At 43.6% G+C, this 22,427-nt stretch overlaps 1 protein-coding gene across 1 annotated transcript in view; it reads right to left on the reverse strand.

Annotated features, from left to right (window-relative positions):
* Nucleotides 1-4,630, reverse strand: part of CORO2A (coronin 2A) — a 60,681-nt gene extending 56,051 nt beyond the window's left edge. Inside the window, exon 1 of the mRNA XM_081317554.1 lies at nucleotides 4,620-4,630. The gene's annotated coding sequence lies outside the window, so the exon portion shown is untranslated. The remainder of the gene's footprint in view (nucleotides 1-4,619) is intronic.
* Between the last annotated feature and the right edge of the window lie 17,797 nt (nucleotides 4,631-22,427).

The raw sequence follows: 22,427 nt of genomic DNA on the forward strand, positions 1-22,427 counted from the left end.
AGCACGCATGTGCAGGGGAACCTTTACCTTTTATGAAGTTTCCAGATTAGCTATTATCCAGATTAGATAAAAAATAAGGGCCAAGCCTTTTCTTTTTCCTTTTTTGCCATTCTATTTTTTGCTCCAGAAGTAGATCACAGCTGGATTACAGACAGCCCATATTAAATCAGAAGTCACGATATAGGATTCCAAAAGAAAATCAATCCTAAAGACAAAAAAGTCCAAGAGGCAAGACCAAAGTCCAAACCACAATCAAGAAAACAGAAAGATACCAGAACTCAGTAAAACTACTGTTCAAACAGGGGGCTGTCCCTACTGTTCATCTCTAGAAGGATCCAATGCTGGAGATGTTCATAAATCACAGCAGCTCCTAATATTCAGGATCCATCAATTGAAAATTCATTTTTGGATATACTCCAAGCTTGCTAGTTCACAGGGCCATGCTCTTTTCTATAACATTTTATATTTTTATGTCCCAGTGTTTCTCTCTAGTAAACATAATTGTACTTTCCAAAGGATGGCACAGTGTGATTTCATAATTAACCACTTGATAATTTGAGCTTCAGAAAGACATGGAAACTTTTAAAGAAAACCACTCTGTCTAATTATAAATAGGAAAGTTCTGCACTGCACTTTCTGAAGGGCTGAAACATCAACACACAAAACCTACTCGCTAATATTTGCAAGAAGAGGTGGTCCAATATACACATCCCATTTGTAAACAGGTGCAGACTTTTGCTGTGAATTTTTTTTACCGTAGTTGTTCTTGGATATTATTCCAATATTTTACCAGGTACGCATGTTTATTCATATGAATAATTAAAAATAGTAATAGGAGTCACAGCACTTTTGAGACTTCAAAATAATATTTTAGACGTTATCTCTGAACTGGTTTTAAATTATCAGATTCTTGCTTATATTTTAAATATGATTCCGTACTTTACCTAAATGCTAGACATACTACAGTGTCTATATACAGGGAGCATTAGGTATCACTTAAAATACATTTAAAACTCAGGATAATCCCATTCCACTTCAACTGCATGGTTCGCCCAGTTCATGTGGGGAATTTTGATGCCAGTGACCTATTCCATTCCCCCTCACTTTGTGGGTTATTGAAATATGAAACATCATGTGAAATGAGCTTCCTATGAAATCAAACTTCCATACAAACTGATCCAGATGGGGAGGAAGCAATCATTTTATATCAGTTTATAAATCTATCTGCCTTCACTGCACAGCTAACCTTTATAAATTCACTATCCAAAGGATGTTTCACTAGACATTTGAGGGACTTCCCAAATGATTGGGATTGCAACACGCAGAATTCCCACTCAAATGGCCAAAGGTGAAAAGGGACTGTGCCTTTGCTACGGTGGCGCACAGATTCTGAAGAAGCCACCCAATCAGTGCTGACACTCTTATTTTTTTTAAGCAGATTTTTGTCTAGACATTTGAAACTAATTTTATTAAGCTGGTTGATGTGTGCTGAATATTTGATGTGTTTGCTGCCTTTAATTGCTATAGCTGATGCTTTCTTTTAACCAAACAACACACTAGGATTTTAAAAAATATTTTAAAGAATGCCTTGTGCCTCTGAAATGAAGAACATGATACAAATATTTTAATGATATTAGTCAGTGTTATATGGCACTGCTTTTGTGGCTATGATAACATCTAGCTTGCCTCTAATAACTTAGCAAATACATGAGTGAAGATGCAGTTCAGTCTTTGATCCATACTTCTATACCTTGATTCAAGCTGATTTCAGAAAACCCCCTGGGCTCTCCTACTTCGATTATCGAGAATAGCAGGGGATTCCTCCCTACTGGCTCCCTTCCCCTCTTTACTAGATCTCTGGAGGAAGGTAGAATCACGCAAGAGCAACATCTGGCTGGTTATCCCAGCCAATGATGTGGATCTTGAGCAAGCCAAACATTACTGATTTACGCTAGTCTGAAAGTATTAGCATGTTTAGCACAGACATGACAGCCACCATTGTACAAATATGGTAAAAGCCGCCAAAATAAGATCTCTTTTCTCTCTCTTATGTCTAGATCTGCCACTATTGTAACTGGGGAAACAAAACATCTGGAATTGCCTAAGCTGACATCAAGTAACCATGCAAAACTATATTATCTGTAGCTACTCCAGAAAACTGTGGAACACCCTTCCCCTTGAGGTTTACTGAGTTCAATCCTGAGCAATTTCCAAAAATACTATTTGAACAGATGATGACATATGCGGATAAGATGAACTAAAGCCTTCTATGTACAAGGTGCCTTCCAAGCCCTACAGATTATGGTTTATGGGATTGAAGGCCAATATTTCTGGAGAAGCAGATATAAAGAGAATAAGGATAACAGGTGAGGTGAGTGACTGAACCACCTTTCTGTCACAAAGACGAAGCCTTGCTATTCTAGCCCTCCATCAGAACAGTTGTCCAGAATCCATAAAAAGCAGCACAGACCACAGACAGGGCCAAAGAAGAGCTGAAGAAGCAGGGAGTTTGGAAAAGATGGTTTGGGGATCTGTAAAAGCAACCAGCCAAGAATCACCAAGGAGCAGTAGGAATTCCAGACGTGAAGATTCAACATCATAAATGAAATATTTTGATATAAGCCTCTGAGCTTTATTTATCAAAGAGTTTACTGGTTTGCTGTATCATGATTTGACAGTGGTTAGGATATGTAAAGGAAAAGAGGGATGAGAACATTGTGTATCTTAACAAAGAAAGAAATTGACATTTCTTAGATCCATTACTGAAGTTCCAGTTAATTGCAGGAAGTGCCAAAGGGTAAATGTAGTAGGTGGCTGCTGCCTTTATTTGGCTAATGAGCTTCATGGAGAAGTGGTCAGTGCTAAAACCAGTATGTTGGGCTAAACAGGGACCAAGTCATCATTTCAAGGTTTGGATAAATCACATGTTTCCAATGCTGCTAAGTGACACCTGACAGTTAATAGTCACCTCCACAGACTCTAAGCAAGGTCTTACTTTCAACAACTAACCACCTGACACCCAAAAGCTTCTCACAGCACAAAACTATTTTTCATCATCTATAAATTTCAAACATCATTCATGTGTGTCTTTCTTTCAGCAAAATTCACATTACAATTTTAAAAAGCCATCCTTTTGCACACTTCAGTGTAGCTTCTTTGGACCCAGGGACAAAGTTACATCAACATTCCTTCTGCATGAAAGCCCCAGGGCAAAGGCAGAGGCAATAAACACATTCTACTGCATTTGTCAACAGCTTTATCTATACCTCCAACAAATCCCATTATTTAGATCAGCCTTCGTCTGGTCTCCCTCAAGTATGTCAACGAAAGGTCTTTTATGAGGAAAAAGGAGAAAGAGAAGGGGGTGTAGTATTGCATTTTCATTCATAATTGTTTACACTGTTTGCAAGCCACTTTGGGGAAACTATTATCCTGAAAGCTGGGATATAATATAATAACAGTAATAAACAAATTCTCTTCCCAGCCACATATCTTTGCAGGTTTGGGATTATGCAAACTGTGGTCTAACATATCTAAGAGGTACTTGATGGGAGAAAGTTTCCATACCAGCCATATAATAAACACTGAGTACCTAATTTTGCAAATATATTATTAACCAGGAAATTTTAAATGGGCAAATGTATCAGCATTAAATCTCATTTAGTTGTCCTAACCACTGAAGCAGCTGCCCAGACTGTCCATCAGCTTTCATTCCTTTTTTTAAAAAAAAAGTTCTGGAAATAAGCCAATATTTCAATATTCAAGATATGTCCATGAAAGTTACTATCCTTTTTGTCAAATTGTGATAAGACTCAGTAAAAAGAAGAATTTACTTCCAATAGCAAAGGATTTTTCACTGGCTGTTTACCTGGAGGAGATTCTTACCTCACCACAAGCAACTATGCTGACAACCACCAGTCTGAAAAGCAATGCACAGCAGTGCCCAACTTCACTTAATTCCCTGCTCCACCCAATTCAAGAGACCTCTACAAACTATGACCCTCTTCCTGATGCTAGAAACCAATGTTATTCATCTCCAAGCACAACAACGTTGAAAAATAAACTCTAGTTCTTGTCAGATCTGTTAAGAATGCAGATACAGATCAATGCATCTAACTGATTGATCTAATTTCTAGACTATAATAGAAAAATAGGTCTTTCTTTTTCAGGAAGAGAAACATTTCTTACCCAAGAACTTCCTGGTATACAGTTCCTCTTAAGTCTAGAAAGGGATGGGGAATCTACTACGAGCCTCTACAGATAAGACCCATATTTTTGTAATAACTGCAGGGACCCGAGCTGCCAAATACACGTAAATTCAAGGACTAGGATTTTTCTTGATCGTTTTTCTTTACCCCGCCCTTCAGTTGCAGAACGATGCAGTCTGTTCACCTCGCGAATCGCATTCAGCTCCGGGAGCAGAAGCTCTCTCTTGACTTAAAATTATTATAGTACACCAAGAATATTCAGCTTTATAAGAGAGATGTGAAATTGCCCGCTCTTGTTTACAGCTCGCCAAAAAAAAAAAAGGCCTGGCAGCTTAATTCTTCTGACATGATTCAAAAGCGGCTTCACCGCCTTAGTTCTTCCTCTTTTTTTTTGTTGCAACGGTTTCCTACCTTCGTGACGGTCATGCAGGCTGGATTTTTTTTTTAAAAAAAATGTTTTATGTCAGGTGCCCGTCTGGTACCAGGAGCGTCTTTCTGCAGCAAAGATCTCCGATCCTGCCTGCGCCTACGCTTCCCCTCCCCTCTCCCCTTACAGGTGTCGCCGCGCGATCAAAGAATCCCGTCCGTTCATTATACCGCGGTCCAGCGTTGCAGCTTCACACGCAAAGCATCGCAAGACGCCCGTTTTCCAAAAAATAAATAAATCACGGAAGAATCTTTTTTTTAGTTATTATCTCCCACCCGCTTTATTATATATATATATATATATATATATATATATATATATAGACAGCCCGTTCTAATATTAAAGATCCGCCCGCTTGCAGCAAGCACGCTCGATAGGCAAGGCGCACGCTTGCGAAGTCACTGCAGAACGCGCACACGCACACGCGCACACGCAAACACGTGCGCGCGCGAGCTGGGAGTTAGAGGGAAAGCGAGGGGCGGAGCCGCAGGAGAAAGGAACCAAAGGCTACTTAGTCACCCCTCCCCTCTTTTGTGCACGAGCGAGACGCTCTGACGGAGCGGGCGGGGGCGTTGCGGCCGAGGGAGGGGGAAGCAAGCTGGGGAGACCTTCATCCCTTTGCAGGGAAGCCGGGCTTCTCGTTCAGAAATACGCTAAATGCAAATTTCGCGGCTAATAGTGACCTGCGTTCACATGCGCGCGATTGAGAAATAAGAGACACGCAGAAGCTTTTTGCAGTTTCCGAAGTCAGTTCTTCACGGTCCTTTGCTGTTCGATTTCGTAGGCATCGCTGGGCGGTTCTCTTGGCCCCCGCTATGTTGCTTGCTTTGCAGAGCTTGTTTTTTTTTAAAAAAAAAAAGCCCAAAATTTCCTTGTGGTCTCCCATCCAAGTGCTAATCAGGCCTGCGTTCTGCTTTTTTTCTGATCTTGCACAAGGGTATTGATTCAATATTTCTGGATTGCGTAATCCAGGCAATCCCAATCTGCCGCTGTAGGTTGTTCATCCCAGGTTCTGAATTTTCTCTGGGTATATAGGCTATGTCTTTCCCAGCCATAAGAACTAGGAGTTTCCTTATATGCTGTTTCGTGATTGCAAAGAATTTTAGTTAAATGCAAAACTGGCCAATGCCAGGCTCTATTGCCGCTTAAAAACATTAATCAACTTTTATTATATTCTGAATGGAAGAGTTTGTGGGCCTCCACTGAATGGAAACCATCACCTCCAAAATCTGGGCTGAGTCATACAGGCACACATGGTTGTAAGTGTACACATGCATCTCCATTTTCAATAAGGACTCCTGCCCTGGACTTGGGGCTGGACTAGAAGATCTCCAATGTCCCATCCAGCCCTGATTCTAGCATTGTTTTAAACATCTCGCTCCCCATTGCCCTGCTGATCATACCGTCCTAACTAACCCAGACTACCGTTAAATGGAATATAGCATTTGTTGGGGATTGGATGGGTGGATGGGTGGAATCAGGATCTTCCATGTTTTACTTCTCTTTTAGCCCTCTCTACCCATTAATTTTTTAATAACTGGAGTTTTACTTCTTTATTTTCTTCCATTTCCTCTGTGACGTATCAGGATGTTTGAAACTGGCATGCACCCGCTGAGCTATTCATTTGACATACTTTTGCAGTTGAAAAGGTGGATGTTTCCTTTTTTCATTTCAGGCCCTGCCCAGAAATTCTACTGGAAAAAAACCCAAGAAATTAGTTCAGAACTTTGACCTGGGATTAGCTTCAGGCTGAGAATATGACTTCCTGTCTTGTGCCAGGAAAGCCGTTGTGAACTGGGCATCCACCTGAACTGAAGAAAGCTGAAACATACAGCAACAGCGTGAGTGCGCAAGAATAGCATTTCCCCCAAAATTATTATCCTTCAAATGACTGTACAGTATTCAGCTGGTTGCACACAAGCTCATTTCTGAAGGGCACCTACCGGTACCTTTAATTCCTAAAGCTGTTTGAAATCATTTTAATCCCTTGAACATGTGATCATATTAAGTGATGTTTTTTCAATATATGTAGGCAAATCTAAATTGGCTGTGGATCTGATGTCTTGATTTTCATCCCTGTTTACCACACCATCCAGTCCTTCCCTGTTGCATTTTTAAGATTGATTTTTTAAAAGTCCATAACCCTTTTAAAATGTCAATTTGTTCAATTAACTGTTATCACTGAGATAAGCCCACTTAGAAAATTACAGCCTTGCATCCCAGACTATTTTAAGCTATTCTTACTTTTTTTTTGCTTACTACAAAAAATAAACACTTGAAATAATATGTTAGTAATATGAATATTAATTTTTTTAGGTTTTCATGCTAGCATCCAGTTAAGGAAGAAAAAAAAAACTAATGAAAGCATCACTGGCCATCTTCCCGAAAACTTTATAAATGCTTTATAAATATATATATCCATTTAATTTGCAATTAATATTATCACTTTGAACTGCCTGTATTTTATTTTAGAGAAGTGAATCCCCAAACTCACTAGCTTATTGACCCCTTCATGAAATTTCATATTGTTCATCCACCCAAAAACATTTATTAATATGAAAATAATTATTAAATACTACTTTACCTAATAGTACTATGAAGAAGGAAGAGGAGGAGAAAAACAATAATAGATACTCCCATTTATCCTTGGGGGTCAACTCTGTTTTAGACAATGTCCTTCAGCTTCCCATGTAATTAATCTTGTGGCATTTATGCCAGGTGGTGAGACAAATAAGTACAGAAATGTATTTCAGTCTAGTTCAGACATGCCAAACACAAGGCCCGGGGGCTGGATCCGGCCCGCGAAGTGGTTTCATGTGGCCCGCGAAGCCATCCTGGAAACAATGAGGGGACGGCCCCCACTGCCCTGGCCCTGGCCCAGAGACCCTCCTTCTGCCAGAGACCCTCAGATCTGTCCCACTCCTGCCCAGGCCCCCATAGGCACCCTTGATGCGAACAATGTAGAGCTGGCCACGCCCACGCAGTAGGCCATATGCACTCTAGCCACGCCCACCCAGTAGGCCACGCCCACCCTGCCCACACGCACCCGGCTCCCTGAGGGCAACCGCAATGCTGATGTGGCCCTCAATGAAATTGAGTTTGACACCCCTGGTCTAGTTTATATCTACAATAGTTTCGTCTTGTAAGCCATCCTTGCTTCCACTATGTCTATACACCAGTTCATACACTGTCTTTTTTCTTCCATCTTCTTGCCTCTATTTGAAGAGCTCAGTTTTATTCACATTTGAGATTCTCCAGGCTTCCCTTTCCTTCCCCCCCCCCTTTCTGTCTTCTTTCATGTATTTGTCCTGCAATTTGATCCTTGTTCATTCCAGGTGAGAAACACCTGGACACATTTTTTCAGCCTAGGAGCAACCTTTTATCAGGGGCAATTTTCATAAACATATTGAGATTTTATAAATGAAAACAACAAACTGAAAACATATTTGATACCCTACCTAGTTGTTGCTGTTTTATAAAAGTTCCATTTTGCATAAACAAACTGCTCGGATAACTAAAATATAAATAAATAAAAATGCTGATCATACTTCCTCCTCATCTGCTTCTAAGCTTTCTTGGCATTCTGGATCTCATATCCCCTATGCCTTAATACTGTATCTTTATTCCCTGGTAAACTGGCAAGAGAGTGCAAGAGAATTGTTTTGCTTGTTATTATCCAGATATTTCACTATTTTACAATAGTAACCTCCTGTTAGTGAAGTGGGCCACCAGTGTGTAGATTCAGTGCAAAAATAAAAAAAAACTGGATTGTTCTTCTCACACAAAGGGATTTCACAGGTTCCCCTACCTTCCTGTTTTTTAAAAAAAATAAAACAGGAAATATATTACCTCTATCACTAAGATATATCTTGAAAAAATGGGCACTGTTACTCATTTCTGCATAGAGAAAATGTATCTGATACCATCATGAAGAGTTCTTGGTAAAGTTTACACAATGGTTTACATTTAAATAGAGATTTCCTCCAGGTCAGATAGGTATACTAAAGTGATTCCTTAAATACATTTATTGCTGCTTCAAACTTATCAGTGATAAAGTCCAAATTATATGACTATTTATCAGGAGTAGGACAAAAAGTCAAGGCTGGAGTAGGCTCATATCATGAAACTTTAGTCACAATTCACATTTAACTTGCCAGTTCAGAGGTCTTCAAATGGTGGTTTCAAAATGGTTCTGGCTGCATTGTTCACATTGTTCTTTTCCATTCTCTACTTTAACACTAAGTGGTATTTAGTGCTATAGTGTAAAACAGCTTTATCCAAAAAAAAACCGGAGACGAAGACCCAGTGTGATCCATTTGGGAACAGCAAACTGGTATAAGTGTTAGGGTGGATAAAGATGGGAACAGCTATGTTAACTACTGGTGAAATCACATATCAGTGAAAACTCCATTTATTCGGTTCATCTCTTCTCAGGCATATTGCTATAATATTGAAATCATATTGCACCTTATTTGGTTGCTCTAAAGATTATGGTTTAACGTATGTGAGAACAAAACAAGAATAGGCAACCTAGTACCTCTAAAATAGTTTGAACTACAACCTTGGGCTGAATTGAGTCATAGTCTTCAGTTTTAGGAAAAACACATGGAACTATTAAATAATGATGCAAATGGTTGAAATAAACACTTCAAACAAAGCCAGTGGTTGAAAGGTTTTTAAAATTATTTGTCTGTTTGGTTGATCTGAAACCTCTAATACCTGTCTCAAAGCCTTCGTCTTCTGGGTCAGTAAAGTAAGTCCCTAGTCTGGATGAAATATTTTATCCACACTATCTTTGGCAGCAAGTTTAACCTGGGCTGGTAACATGCCCTCACTAAATGCAATCATCAGTGACAAAGGTCAAGATAAAGAATAATGAATTATTAACCTGGTAAAGATGAGTGATGCTAAATAGTAGCATTAATTATTTTGGTAGCTATCAACTTGCTACTTACTGGCAAGAGTGATGATTTATTTACCTCTGTAGATGCAAATAAAGATAAATCAATAAGCTTTTAGTAAGGATAGCTTGTTCCTAATACTGGTATTAGCTATTACAGTGCTAACTTCTGTTTCTGGGTCAAGGGCTTACGCAAGCCATCTCCCAGAGAAGCAGCCTTCAGGGGGTCAGATTTTTCCTCCACTGCTTTAGCTCTCACATCACACATAACCGAGTTTAAATTGCACATCTAAGAGCATACTCTGAGGTTCTGGCTGTTTCCCACAAGATCTCCTGGGAGAACTTCTCAGATCTCACACAGTATCATCATCATCATCAACAACAACAACAATAATAATAATAATAATAATAAATATTTTATTGGTTTTTAACTATAACAACCCCTTCATGGATTACTGCCTTGTCGTGGCGAAGGGGCTTGCGTAATTCAATGAAGCTATGAGCTATGCCGTGCAGGGCCACCCAAGACGGACAGGTCATAGCAGAGAGTTCTGACAAAGCGTGATCCACTGGAGGAGGAAATGGCAACCCACTCCAGTATCTTTGCCATGAAAACCCTATGGACAGTACCAAAAGGCAAAACGATATGACGCTGGAAGATGAGCCCCTCAGGTCGGAAGGCGTCCAATATGCTACTGGGGAAGAGCAGAGGGCTAGTACTAGTAGCGCCAGAAAGAATGAAGCGACTGGGCCAAAGCCGAAAGGACGCTCAGCTGTGGATGTGTCTGGTGGTGAAAGGAAAGTCCGATGCTGTAAAGATTTTTTCTCCATAGGAACCTGGAATGTAAGATCCATGAATCAAGGAAAACTGGACGTGGTCAAACAAGAGATGACAAGACTGAACATTGACATCTTAGGTATCAGCGAACTAAAATGGACAGGAATGGGTGAATTTAATTCAGATGACCATCAGGTATACTACTGTGGGCAAGAATCCTTCAGAAGAAATGGAGTAGCCTTCATAGTCAATAAAAGAGTAGGAAAAGCAATACTGGGATACAATCCTCAAAATGACAGAATGATCTCAGTTCGAATCCAAGGCAAACCATTCAATATCACAGTAGTCCAAGTCTATGCCCCAACCACCAGTGCTGAAGAGGATGAAATTGACCAGTTCTATGAAGCACTACAGCACCTTATAGAACTAACACCAAAAAATGATGTTCTTATCATCATGGGGGATTGGAATGCTAAAGTAGGAAGCCAAAAGATAACTGGAATAACAGGCAAGTTTGGCCTTGGAGTGCAAAATGAAGCAGGGCACAGGCTGATAGAATTCTGTCAAGAGAATACGATGGTCATAGCAAACACTCTTTTCCAACAACCCAAGAGACGGCTTTACACATGGACATCACCAGATGGTCAACACAGAAATCAGATTGACTATATGCTCTGCAGCCAAAGATGGAGAAGCTCTATACAGTCAGTAAAAACAAGACCAGGAGCTGACTGTGGCTCAGACCATGAGCTTCTCCTTGCAAAGTTTAGGCTTAAACTGAAGAAAGTAGGGAAAAGCACTAGGCCAGTCAGGTATGAATTAAATCATATCCCTGTTGAATATACAGTAGAGGTGACAAATAGATTTAAGGAATTAGATCTGATAGACAGAGTGCCTGAAGAACTATGGACAGAGGTTCGCGACATTGTACAAGAGGTAGCAACCAAAACCATCCCAAAGAAAAAGAAATGCAAGAAAGCAAAATGGCTGTCTGAGGAAGCTATGCAAATAGCTGAGGAAAGGAGGGAAGCGAAAGGCAAGGGAGAAAAAGAAAGATACACCCAATTGAATGCAGAATTCCAGAGAATAGCTAGAAGAGATAAGAATGCCTTCTTAAATGAACAGTGCAAAGAAATAGAAGAAAACAATAGAATAGGGAGGACCAGAGATCTTTTCAAGAAAATTGGAGAAATGAAGGGAACGTTTAATGCAAAAATGGGCATGATAAAGGACCAAAATGGCAGGGACCTAACAGAGGCAGAAGAGATTAAGAAGAGGTGGCAAAATTACACAGAAGAACTATACAAGAATGAGCTTAACGTCCCTGATAATCACAATGAGGTGGTCACTGACCTCGAGCCAGACATCCTAGAATGTGAAGTGAAGTGGGCCTTAGAAAAGCTGAGCAACAACAAAGCTAGTGGAAGTGACAGTATTCCAGCTGAGCTATTCAAAATCTTAAAAGACAATGCAGTAAAAGTGCTACACTCAATTTGCCAGCAAATTTGGAAAACTCAACAATGGCCACAGGATTGGAAAAGATCAGTTTACATTCCAATTCCAAAGAAAGGCAGTGCCAAAGAATGTTCAAACTATCGCACCATTGCACTCATTTCTCATGCTAGTAAAGTCATGCTTAAAATCCTACAAGCTAGACTTCAGCAGTATGTGGATCGAGAACTACCAGAAGTGCAGGCAGGATTTCGAAGAGGCAGAGGAACTAGAGATCAAATTGCCAACATACGCTGGATCATGGAGAAAGCTAGGGAGTTCCAGAAAAACATCTACTTCTGCTTCATTGACTATGCTAAAGCCTTTGATTGTGTGGATCATAACAAACTGTGGCAAGTTCTTAAAGAGATGGGAGTACCAGACCATCTTATTTGTCTCTTGAGAAACCTATATGCGGGCCAAGAAGCAACAGTGAGAACTGGACACGGAACCACTGATTGGTTCAAAATTGGGAAAGGAGTCCGGCAAGGCTGTATACTGTCGCCCTGCCTATTTAACTTATATGCAGAGCACATCATGAGAAAGGCAGGGCTAGATGAATCAAAAGCTGGAATTAAGATTGCCGGAAGAAATATCAACAACCTAAGATACGCAGATGATACCACTCTAATGGCAGAAAGTGAAGAAGAACTAAAGAGCCTCTTGTTGCAGGTGAAGAAGGAGAGTGCAAAACTTGGGTTGAAACTTAACATTAAGAAAACCAAGATCATGGCATCTGGCCCTCTCAATTCCTGGGAAATAGATGGGGAAGAAATGGAGGTAGTGACAGATTTTATTTTCCTGGGCTCCAAGATCACTGCAGATGGGGACTGTAGCCAAGAAATTAAAAGACGCTTGCTCCTGGGGAGGAAAGCCATGGCAAATCTAGACAGCACACTAAAAAGCAGAGACATCACCCTGTCAACAAAAGTGCGTATAGTCAAGGCTATGGTCTTCCCAGTTGCAATGTATGGCAGTGAAAGTTGGACCATAAGAAAGGCTGAGCGCCAAAGAATTGAGGCCTTTGAACTCTGGTGCTGGAGAAGACTCCTGCGAGTCCCTTGGACCGCAAGGCGATCAAACCGGTCAGTCCTAGAGGAGATCAATCCTGACTGCTCTTTAGAAGGCCAGATCCTGAAGCTAAAACTCAAATACTTTGGCCACCTAATGAGAAGGAAGGACTCACTGGAGAAGAGCCTAATGCTGGGAAAGATCGAGGGCAATAGAAGAAGGGGACGACAGAGAATGAGGTGGCTGGATGGAGTCACTGAAGCAGTAGGCGTGAGCTTAAATGGACTCCAGAAGATGGTAGAGGACAGGAAGGCCTGGAGGAATGTTGTCCATAGGGTCGCGATGGGTCGGACACGACTTCGCAGCTAACAACAACAAAAAACTATAACAATCTCTAGTACGTGGTGTACAGCATGTTGTCTTGGTTTATATTTTAACAAAAATTAACAATAATTAACCATCAATGATTAAATTTGATAATTCCATAATTAATATATTAATTGATATATTTCTTTGATCTTCCCTTCTCCCATATGTATTCTCCTTCTTCAGCCTTAGCCACAATATAATTCTTAATATTTTCAATATATAAATGATTATATATAGGCATTTTTTTATATCTATACAAATAATAATAATCTCTCTGTATAACATTTTTCAGCTTATATTATTCTCATAACCATCATCTCATTAGTTCAGCATGCATCCTATCTTTATATATTTTTTTTACACTTAAATTTTTATATTCAATCCAATTCCTATCAGTCATAATTTCTTCATATTAGTCATCTAACTGTCCAAATTTTCCCATTTAGATACATCATCCCAATATTTTATGTCATGCATTATAAAAATATTATATTTTTATCTATCTTATAATATCTAGATATAACATCCTTTTTAATCAGTTTATATTTCACTTATATTAATAAAAGTTACATAAACCTGCTATTTTAACATTTCATATATTATAGAACATACTATATTACTTAAATATCTTATCCTTCTTGTTATAAGGCCCTTAATGTTCAAAATTCTCTATTCTTTTAGCCATATTCAAACAAATGTTTATTCACATAATAATCCATCTGGTAGGGCCAGTCAATTCTCTTGTATCTGTCTCTGGTCTTCTTCTTTTGCTGAGTAATTTTTCAAGTTGATGTAATCCACTTACCCAGCAGTTCCTGTATTTTTTACAAATGTTGGGAATGCAAAAGATGAAATAAGTAAGATGAATACTTTGTGTCATAAACTTTGATGGTTCTCCTGATAATTCTATGGTCCATTCCATTTTTCTTGTTGTATCAGAACCTTGTAGATTTTTTCCTGTTTGTGTCAAATTGTAATTCTTTTCCTTTGTTATTTCATCAATTTGATCATACTCTTCTAATTTGCTATCTGATTTATTTGTTCATTTGTTGTTATTTCCTGGGTGTTTTTTAATTGTAGATTTAGATTGGAAATATGCTTATTTAAATCATCAAAGTTCTTTCGAATTTCCTCGTGGTTTGAGTCTAATGTCATTTGTATTTGTCCTAACATTACATATATTTCCTCCTGGAAAGTATTTATCTTGCCTTGAAGTACTGCTTCTAGAGGCCCTTGGTTTTCCAGGCTAAGTTCTTCGGGAGAAAATATTGAATGTGGCGTCTTGTCATTTTTTGATATGTATGTGATATCCCTGTTGTCTCCCCCCTTCAAATAATCTTTCATCAGTGTTTTAATTCAAAAATAAATTTATCAGTCAAAATTACAGTTTAGTGTGTTAAGCCATTTTAAATCCTTCCTGTAGATTCTCCTCTAAAAGATTAGTCAAAAAAGCAAGGTTTTTCTTTTCCATAAACAGTTCTTAGATTTAAGCAACAGTCCAGGTGGGGTTTTTTTTCTTTCTTTCAGATACATTTAAATCTTACAGTTGGTTCTACCTTTGTTCCCTACTGTCTTCAACGTTATTTGCAATTCAAAGGAACAGCTTTTTTTTTGTTTCTAGGCATTCTGCCAATTTCTGAGTCCTTATTGTTAGTGTTCTAGTCTCTGATTCTCCACTAGATGTCAGCAATTATTATTTTTTTCAATCAAAAAGTTATTTTTGTTATATATTTTTATAATTCCATCAAAAATTCTTTAGAGTATAATCTTGACAGTTTTTTAGTTCCTAGATTTGTCCAGAATGTAGTATTTTAAATCAAATTTTAATATATCTCTTAGCTCCTTTAGTATTAATTCACCGCTTCCGTCTGTAAGGGAATGGGGATATAGTCCCCTCCCTTCACTTCTGGAGGTTTTCTTGCTTTGGGGATCTTTTCAAGGATTCAATTAGTAGATAGAAGAAAAAAGATCAGTACTCTCACCAATTCCAAGCATGCTGTTCACCGATGTTCAAGTTCGTGCTCTGGGACTTCGGCTGCAAGTAGCTTGAGCTAGATGCTGATCTCACACTAGCTTTTCTCCTGTTGGGTTCGGAGGGCTTTCCCCAGATCAAACGAAGTGATTGCTGTTGCTTCGTGATCAACGGGGCACCCCTCCTTCACAGTCACCTCTTCGGGGTGACTTCGGACCCATCTAGGGTCCCCCTGGCAGGATGAAACTAGGCGTGGGGAGCAGAGATCCGCTCTCGCATGGCCATGCGATACAGGTGCAAAACTGGAAATCCACACAGTACCAGTATTTGTAGAAGCAGACTTCCATGTCTTTGAAGCCAAGGAAATGCATACTTGACTAGTGGCCCCCAACCTTTTGGGCACCAGGGACCAGTTCCATGGAGAGAGTTTTTTTCCCATGGATTGGAGGGGGTGTGGTTTCATGTGCTGCTGGCATCCCATGGGTGGGGCTTCCTTTGTTTCCATGGCCCAGGTTTTGGCATGCCATGGACCGGTGCCGGTCCATGGACCAGGGGTGGAGACCCCTGTACTAGACAATTCTGTCTTTCAAATCACAAAGGAAACAAATAAACCTGTCTAAAATAGTCAGATGCTATTAAAAGCAAGAGCAGCAGCTGAGGACTCAAAGGTAACAAAAATTAAAGCACCAACCAGTGCAGAATGCGACTTTACAGGTGGTAAAGGGTGTCAGGTATTTGATACATGTAGCTCCACTGCTTTGTGAGGTGCATTGGTTGTCAGTATGTTTTCAGGTGTAATTCAAGGTGCTAGTTATGATGTTCAGAGGCCTTCACGGCTTGGGGCCGGGTTACCAAACAGACTGTGTTTCTGCCCATCCAATTCGGTCAGGCAGGTTGGGCATGCTGTGGTCCCATCAGCCAAGGGATGTTGACTGGCAGGAACCAAGAGACATGCCTTCTCTGCCATAGCCTCTGGAATATTCTATCTTCAGATATCAGCATAATCCTGGCCATCCTGGCCTTTTGCAAAGCTGTGAAGACTTGGTTGTGTGGTTGACCTGGGCCCTGAGTATATTAAGGGCCCCATTTCTGGGCTCTATTAACATGCGTAGTAATATATATATATATATATATATATATATATATATATATATATATATATATATAATTGTGTACTGTTTAAATTGTTTTACCGTATATACTTGAGTATAAGCCGAATTTTTCAGTCCACTTTTTTGGGCTGAAAACTCCACTTCGGCTTATACTCCAGTCAACAAAAAAAAAAGAACTGTCCCTTCGTTCGGAACAGGCTGCTGAGAGAAGGGAGGGCTGGGCTCCGCACGGGCCGTGGGTCCGGCGTTTGCCCGCCGAACAGCTGATGGGCGCGGGCGTGGCCGGGCTGTCTCCGGAGCCGGGTTCCACCGGCGTTCAGCGTTCGCCCGCCAAACAGCTGATGGGCGCGGGCGTGGCCGGGCTGTCTCCGGAGCCGGGCGGGTTCCACCGGCTGGGCTCCCCACGGCTGCCTCAGCAGTTGGCGCGGCCGCGGGTCCGGCGGGCGTGGCCGGGCTGTCCCCAGAGCTGGGCGGGATCCACCGGCATTGGGTGTTCGCCCGCCGAACAGCTGACGGGCGCGGGCGTGGCCGGGCTGTCCCCGGAGCCGGGCGGGATCCACCGGCATTGGGTGTTCGCCCGCCGAACAGCTGACGGGCGCGGGCGTGGCCGGGCTGTCCCCGGAGCCGGGCGGGATCCACCGGCATTGGGTGTTCGCCCGCCGAACAGCTGACGGGCGCGGGCGTGGCCGGGCTGTCCCCAGAGCCGGGCGCCTTCCACCGGCATTCGGCGTTCGTCCGCCGAACAGCTGATGGGCGCGGGCGTGGCCGGGCTGTCCCCAGAGGTAAACTTCGTGACCCACCCAGCCCATGCATAAAACAGAAATGAAAAGTCTTAAAAAAGTTTTGCGCGGTTAAATAAACAGCATTTGCATATTGTTTCTCCACGGAGCACCGACAAAATTCGCTCGAATTAAGGAACGTGGGGAGCTAAAGAATCGGGCTATAGGGAATGTCTGGCATGACGGGCAACCCTGGGAAACACGAGGACTGTAGTGCAGTGGCGTAGCGTGGGGGGTGCAGGGGGGGGGGCGGCCGCACCGGGCGCAACATCTGGGGGGCGCGACCGGCGGGCTAGGGCAAGGCTGCTCGCGAGCGAGGGGTATCTGTGCCTGCGCCGACACAGAAACGCTTCTCTCTCCGGGTGGGGGAAGGCTCGGCGGCTCCCTGGGTCTATATACGCCTCTGTATGCGCACGCCGCCGCGCGCTCCCGCGAACGAGAAAGAAAGAATGGCAGCGTCTGTGAGCCTCGCCAGCGGCGCCGTTCCTCGGTGTGGGCGTGCCTGCGTCTTTGGGTGTGAGGCTTTCGGAGAGGCTGCCTTTGGCTCCTGGTACTTGCAGCCGGTTTAAAAGAAATGAATTCTCGCCCGCTTTCACAGACTTGTTCTTTTACACCGGCTGCAAGTACCAGGAGCCAAAGGCAGCCTCTCCGAAAGCCTCACACCCAAAGACGCAGGCACGCCCACACCGAGGAACGCCGCAGCTGGCGAGGCTCGCAACATCTGGGGGGGGCGCGACCGGCGGGCTAGGGCAAGGCTGCTCGCGAGCGAGGGGTATCTGTGCCTGCGCCGACACAGAAACGCTTCTCTCTCCGGGTGGGGGAAGGCTCGGCGGCTCCCTCTGTATGCGCACGCCGCCTCGCGCTCCCGCGAACGAGAAAGAAAGAACGGCAGCGGCGGCGCCCCCGGAGAAGCCTACCCCGAGGCTGCGGCCGATTTTTCCTTCTCCAGGCCTCTGCCGCCCGTTTCTGTCTGACACACACACACGCACGCACGAGGGGGAGAAACAACGCTCTGGGCGGCAGAGGCCTGGAGAAGGAAAAATCAGATTACCCCTTCCACACGTAAAACTTCCAGTTTAATTACAAAGGAAGAAGAGAGAAACTTAGATCAACAGCTCACCTTCATTTCCTCTAGGTCGCAAGGGGAAAAATAAAAATCAAAGATCCTTGGAAGTAATGGTTGGAAAAGTTTGCAAGTCTTTGGGAAAGTTCAAGAAGTGAAAGGAATACCCTCCTCTTGAAAGACCAGATAAGGCAGACAGGGAGATGAAGAGTTCAACCGAGTTTCCTCTTTTGTTCAGGCATCTGCACCCGCTGCTTTTAAACTCGCCGGGCGCTGCAACGGCACCCGTTTTCCCCGGCGAGTTTTCCCTACCTGGCCCCTGCAGAATCGCGGCGGCGCCCCCGGAGAAGCCTACCCCGAGGCTGCGGCCGATTTTTCCTTCTCCAGGCCTCTGCCGCCCAGAGCGTTGTTTCTCCCCCTCGTGCGTGCGTGGGATGAGGCGAGAAACCAACAGCCTGCGTCCGTCTCTCTTTATGTATATTTCTGTATATATCTTATCTCGGGATCTAGACCTTTCGAAGGAGAAGGGGCGGCTGGAGTTCGTGAGTTGCTGTGGGACCCAAGGGTTGGGGGAAGAGAGATGGGAGGGAAAAGGGGAGAAACCTGCCGCTGGCTAGTTCTTTGTCTGATCGGGGAGCCTGAACAAAAGAGGAAACTCGGTTGAACTCTTCATCTCCCTGTCTGCCTTATCTGGCTTTTTGAAACGCACCACCGGCTGCTCCGTCCAGAAGCCCAGATTCGGGAGGGCTGCTTGGCTTCCACTTGAGCCCATCTATGTCCGCGAGCCCCCCCCCACTACCCCTAGACCTCCGCCGCCGCCGGAGGCTGGATCCGCGCTCCGCAGCGGCAGGGCGTGGATCCAGCCGGCGGCAGAGGCTTGTGGAGCACGGATCCAGCCTCCGCCGGCATGCAGGCAAATCCTGCTAAAGGGCTTTCCCCCCCCCACTGGATCCGCGCTCCGCAAGCCTCTGCCGGCGGCAGGGCGCGGATCCAGCCGCCGGCGACAGAGGCCTGCCTGCTTCTTTCCGCCGCGGAACGAAGCAGCCTGCCTGCTTCTTTCCGCCGCGGAACGAAGCAGCCTGCCTCCCCAAACCTCCCCAAAAGAAGCAGGCAGGCAAGGCACGGAGATCCGGAGACCTGCCGATGTTTGGGGAGGTTTGGGGAGGTGCCCAAACCTCCCCAATCATCAGCAGGTCTCCGGATCTCCGTGCCTTGCCTGCCTGCTTCTTTCCGCAGCGGAAAGAAGCAGGCAGGCAAGGCACGGAGATCCGGAGACCTGCCGATGTTTGGGGAGGTTTGGGGAGGTGCCCAAACCTCCCCAATCATCAGCAGGTCTCCGGATCTCCGTGCCTTGCCTGCCTGCTTCTTTCCGCAGCGGAAAGAAGCAGGCAGGCAAGGCACGGAGATCCGGAGACCTGCCGACGTTTGAGGAGGTTTGGGGAGGTGCCCAAACCTCCCCAAACGTCAGCAGGTCTCTGGATCTCCTCCCCAAACCTCCCCAATCATCAGCAGGTCTCCGGATCTCCGTGCCTTGCCTGCCTGCTTCTTTCCGCAGCGGAAAGAAGCAGGCAGGCAAGGCACGGAGATCCGGAGACCTGCCGACGTTTGGGGAGGTGCCCAAACCTCCCCAAACGTCAGCAGGTCTCCGGATCTCCTCCCCAAACCTCCCCAAACGTCGGCAGGTCTCCGGATCTCCGTGCCTTGCCTGCCTGCTTCTTTCCGCTGCGGAAAGAAGCAGGCAGGCAGGTCACGGAGATCCGGAGACCTGCCGACGTTTGGGGAGGTTTGGGGAGGTGCCCAAACCTCCCCAATCATCAGCAGGTCTTCGGATCTCCGTGCCTTGCCTGCCTGCTTCTTTCCGCAGCGGAAAGAAGCAGGCAGGCAAGGCACGGAGATCCGGAGACCTGCTGACGTTTGGGGAGGTTTGGGGAGGTGCGCGCGCACCTCCCCAAATCTCCCCAAACTTCGGCAGGTCTCCGGACGGCGGCGGCTTGGGAGAGGTGCGCGCGATCCTGGAAGCACCGAAGCCTCGGCCGCGCGCAAGTCCTCGGTAAGCTCCGGGTGGTCACTTGCTTCGCGTCTCCTGAGGGAAGGGGGGGCGACTGGAGCGGGCGTGTTTCCTCGCCTGCTGGGCGCCGCGATTTGCCCGGGGAACGCGCGGGCCCCGAATGGCAGCGTGGAGCAAGGAAGCGGACAGCCAGGGCTTCCCCGAGAGCCGCGGCCACACAGGGTATTCCTGTGTATTCAGGCTTGCAAAATGGCGGATCGAGCCTCTGCTGGCGGCGGAGGCTTGCAGAACGGCGGATCGGCTTATACTCGAGTCACGAACTTTTTCCAGTTTTTGGGGGTGAAAATGGGGGTCTCGGCTTATACTCGAGTCGGCTTATACTCAAGTATATACGGTAGTTGTTTTTGTTTTATGATGTATGCTGCCCATAATTACTTATTAAGATGAGCAGTTATAGAAATAAAATAAAATGAAATGAAATAAAATAATAAAATAAAATAAAGTACAAAACCACTTAGCATTATTCCTAGCAATGTGTGTGTACCAAATTCTTGCTATATCACCTACAGACTTTGCATAATGATAAAACCCAAGATAGTCTGCTGAATATGGTGTGGAAACCCTTGAAATCCCAGACCAGATTTGTCTATTTTATCTGGAGTTAGGTGGGAACCATGTTTCCCACTTTGTGTTTCTGTGCTGGATGTGGTGCTCTTCAGTGATTTTCATAAATCTTAGATGATGGGAGAGAAGGGATACCATCAGATTTGCAAATGGCACAAAGATGGGGAGACATACTAATACCTAAGAACAGGGGTCTTAAAATTTGGCCCTTTTATGACTTGTGGGTTTCAACTTCCAGAATTCTTCAGCCAGGCACACTGGCTGAGGAATTCTGGGACTTGAAGTCCACAAGTCATAAAAGGACCAATTTTAAAGACCCCTGCCTAAGAAGATAGGCTCTGGGTTCAAAATGATCTTGAAAGGTTTAACACTGGGCCTTTGCAACAAGATGCAATTCAGTGGTAATCAGGAAAAATCAGATTATAAGGTAGGTGATCTCTGGCTCAACATGGCTGAAAGGGACTTCAGTCTGTTTCCTCCTAATGCTAGTATAATACCTCAGCCACTACGCCATTCTGACTCTTCTTTCTTATAGGGTCAAAGGCAGCATTTATTAGAGAAAAACCAGGGCTACTGTTTTCTCACATATGCAGTATATTTTAAATAGAATCATCTCAACACCACACACACACACACACACACACACACACACACACATACACACACACCACTTCAGTGCGGCAATAGTGATACATTCCAATAGTCATAAAAGCTAAAAGAGCTTGTATACCATCAAAGAATAGAGACATGTGCTTTATGAGCTTATATCTGTTTCTCTTGGGGGGAAAAAAGAATGTAGATTTTTAATCTTATCCTTATGGTAGTTACCTTTAAGGTAACTACGTAGAGTTCCAGTGATGAGCACAAGAGGTCACTGCAACACTTCCCAGACTGACAACCAAGCTTTTAATGCAGGAGTCTTCAAACTTGGCCCTTTTATGATTTGTGGACTGGCTGAGGAATTCTGGGAGTTGAAGTCCACAAGTCATAAAAGGGTCAAGTTTGAAGACCCCTGCTTTGATTGATAATCAGGAAAAAAACACACACCCTACCAATGGTTAATACTTCGTAACAAAAAATGTACAATTAATGAATGAAATTTACCACTAAACATGCACAAGTGCTTGCAAGTATAAGTGATTTTTAAAAGATTTATTCTACAGATGAGTTTATTATTTCTTTGTTGCTATTATTGTTCAGTTTTCATTCAGTGTTCAGTTGCTTCTAATTCAATGTGACCCAAGTTAGTTGAACTTGTAAGTCATAGGAAACAGCAGTAACAGGTAATCAGGTATGTTACTGATTCCTACCTGTCTGTTATCCAAATGGCTGCATGGAATGATAATATACAACAATCAAATGAAATAAATAAAATAAATCGATAAGGAAATGAAAGTATTTTTCCCCACTAGTATATGAACAATAAAAGGATTTTAGGAATTAACTAATTGCATTTTGTGGTGGATATCACCACAGATAGACAGTTCTGCTTTACATGAGTCAACAGTTTGTGTCCCTATTCAGGGAATCCTCAGTGAAATGATCCTAATTCATTCCAGCAACTATATCACTAAATGATGTAGTTCTTAAATGAAACATCACATTGACCGTCCACTTATTGGCACCTGTCTGGCAATCCCACTTACTGTTGTTGAGACAATTTAGTAAGGTCTTTAGGCAAAGAC

The sequence above is a fragment of the Vipera berus genome (assembly GCF_964194415.1).
Source record: "Vipera berus genome assembly, chromosome: 2".
Lineage (NCBI taxonomy): Eukaryota > Metazoa > Chordata > Lepidosauria > Squamata > Viperidae > Vipera > Vipera berus.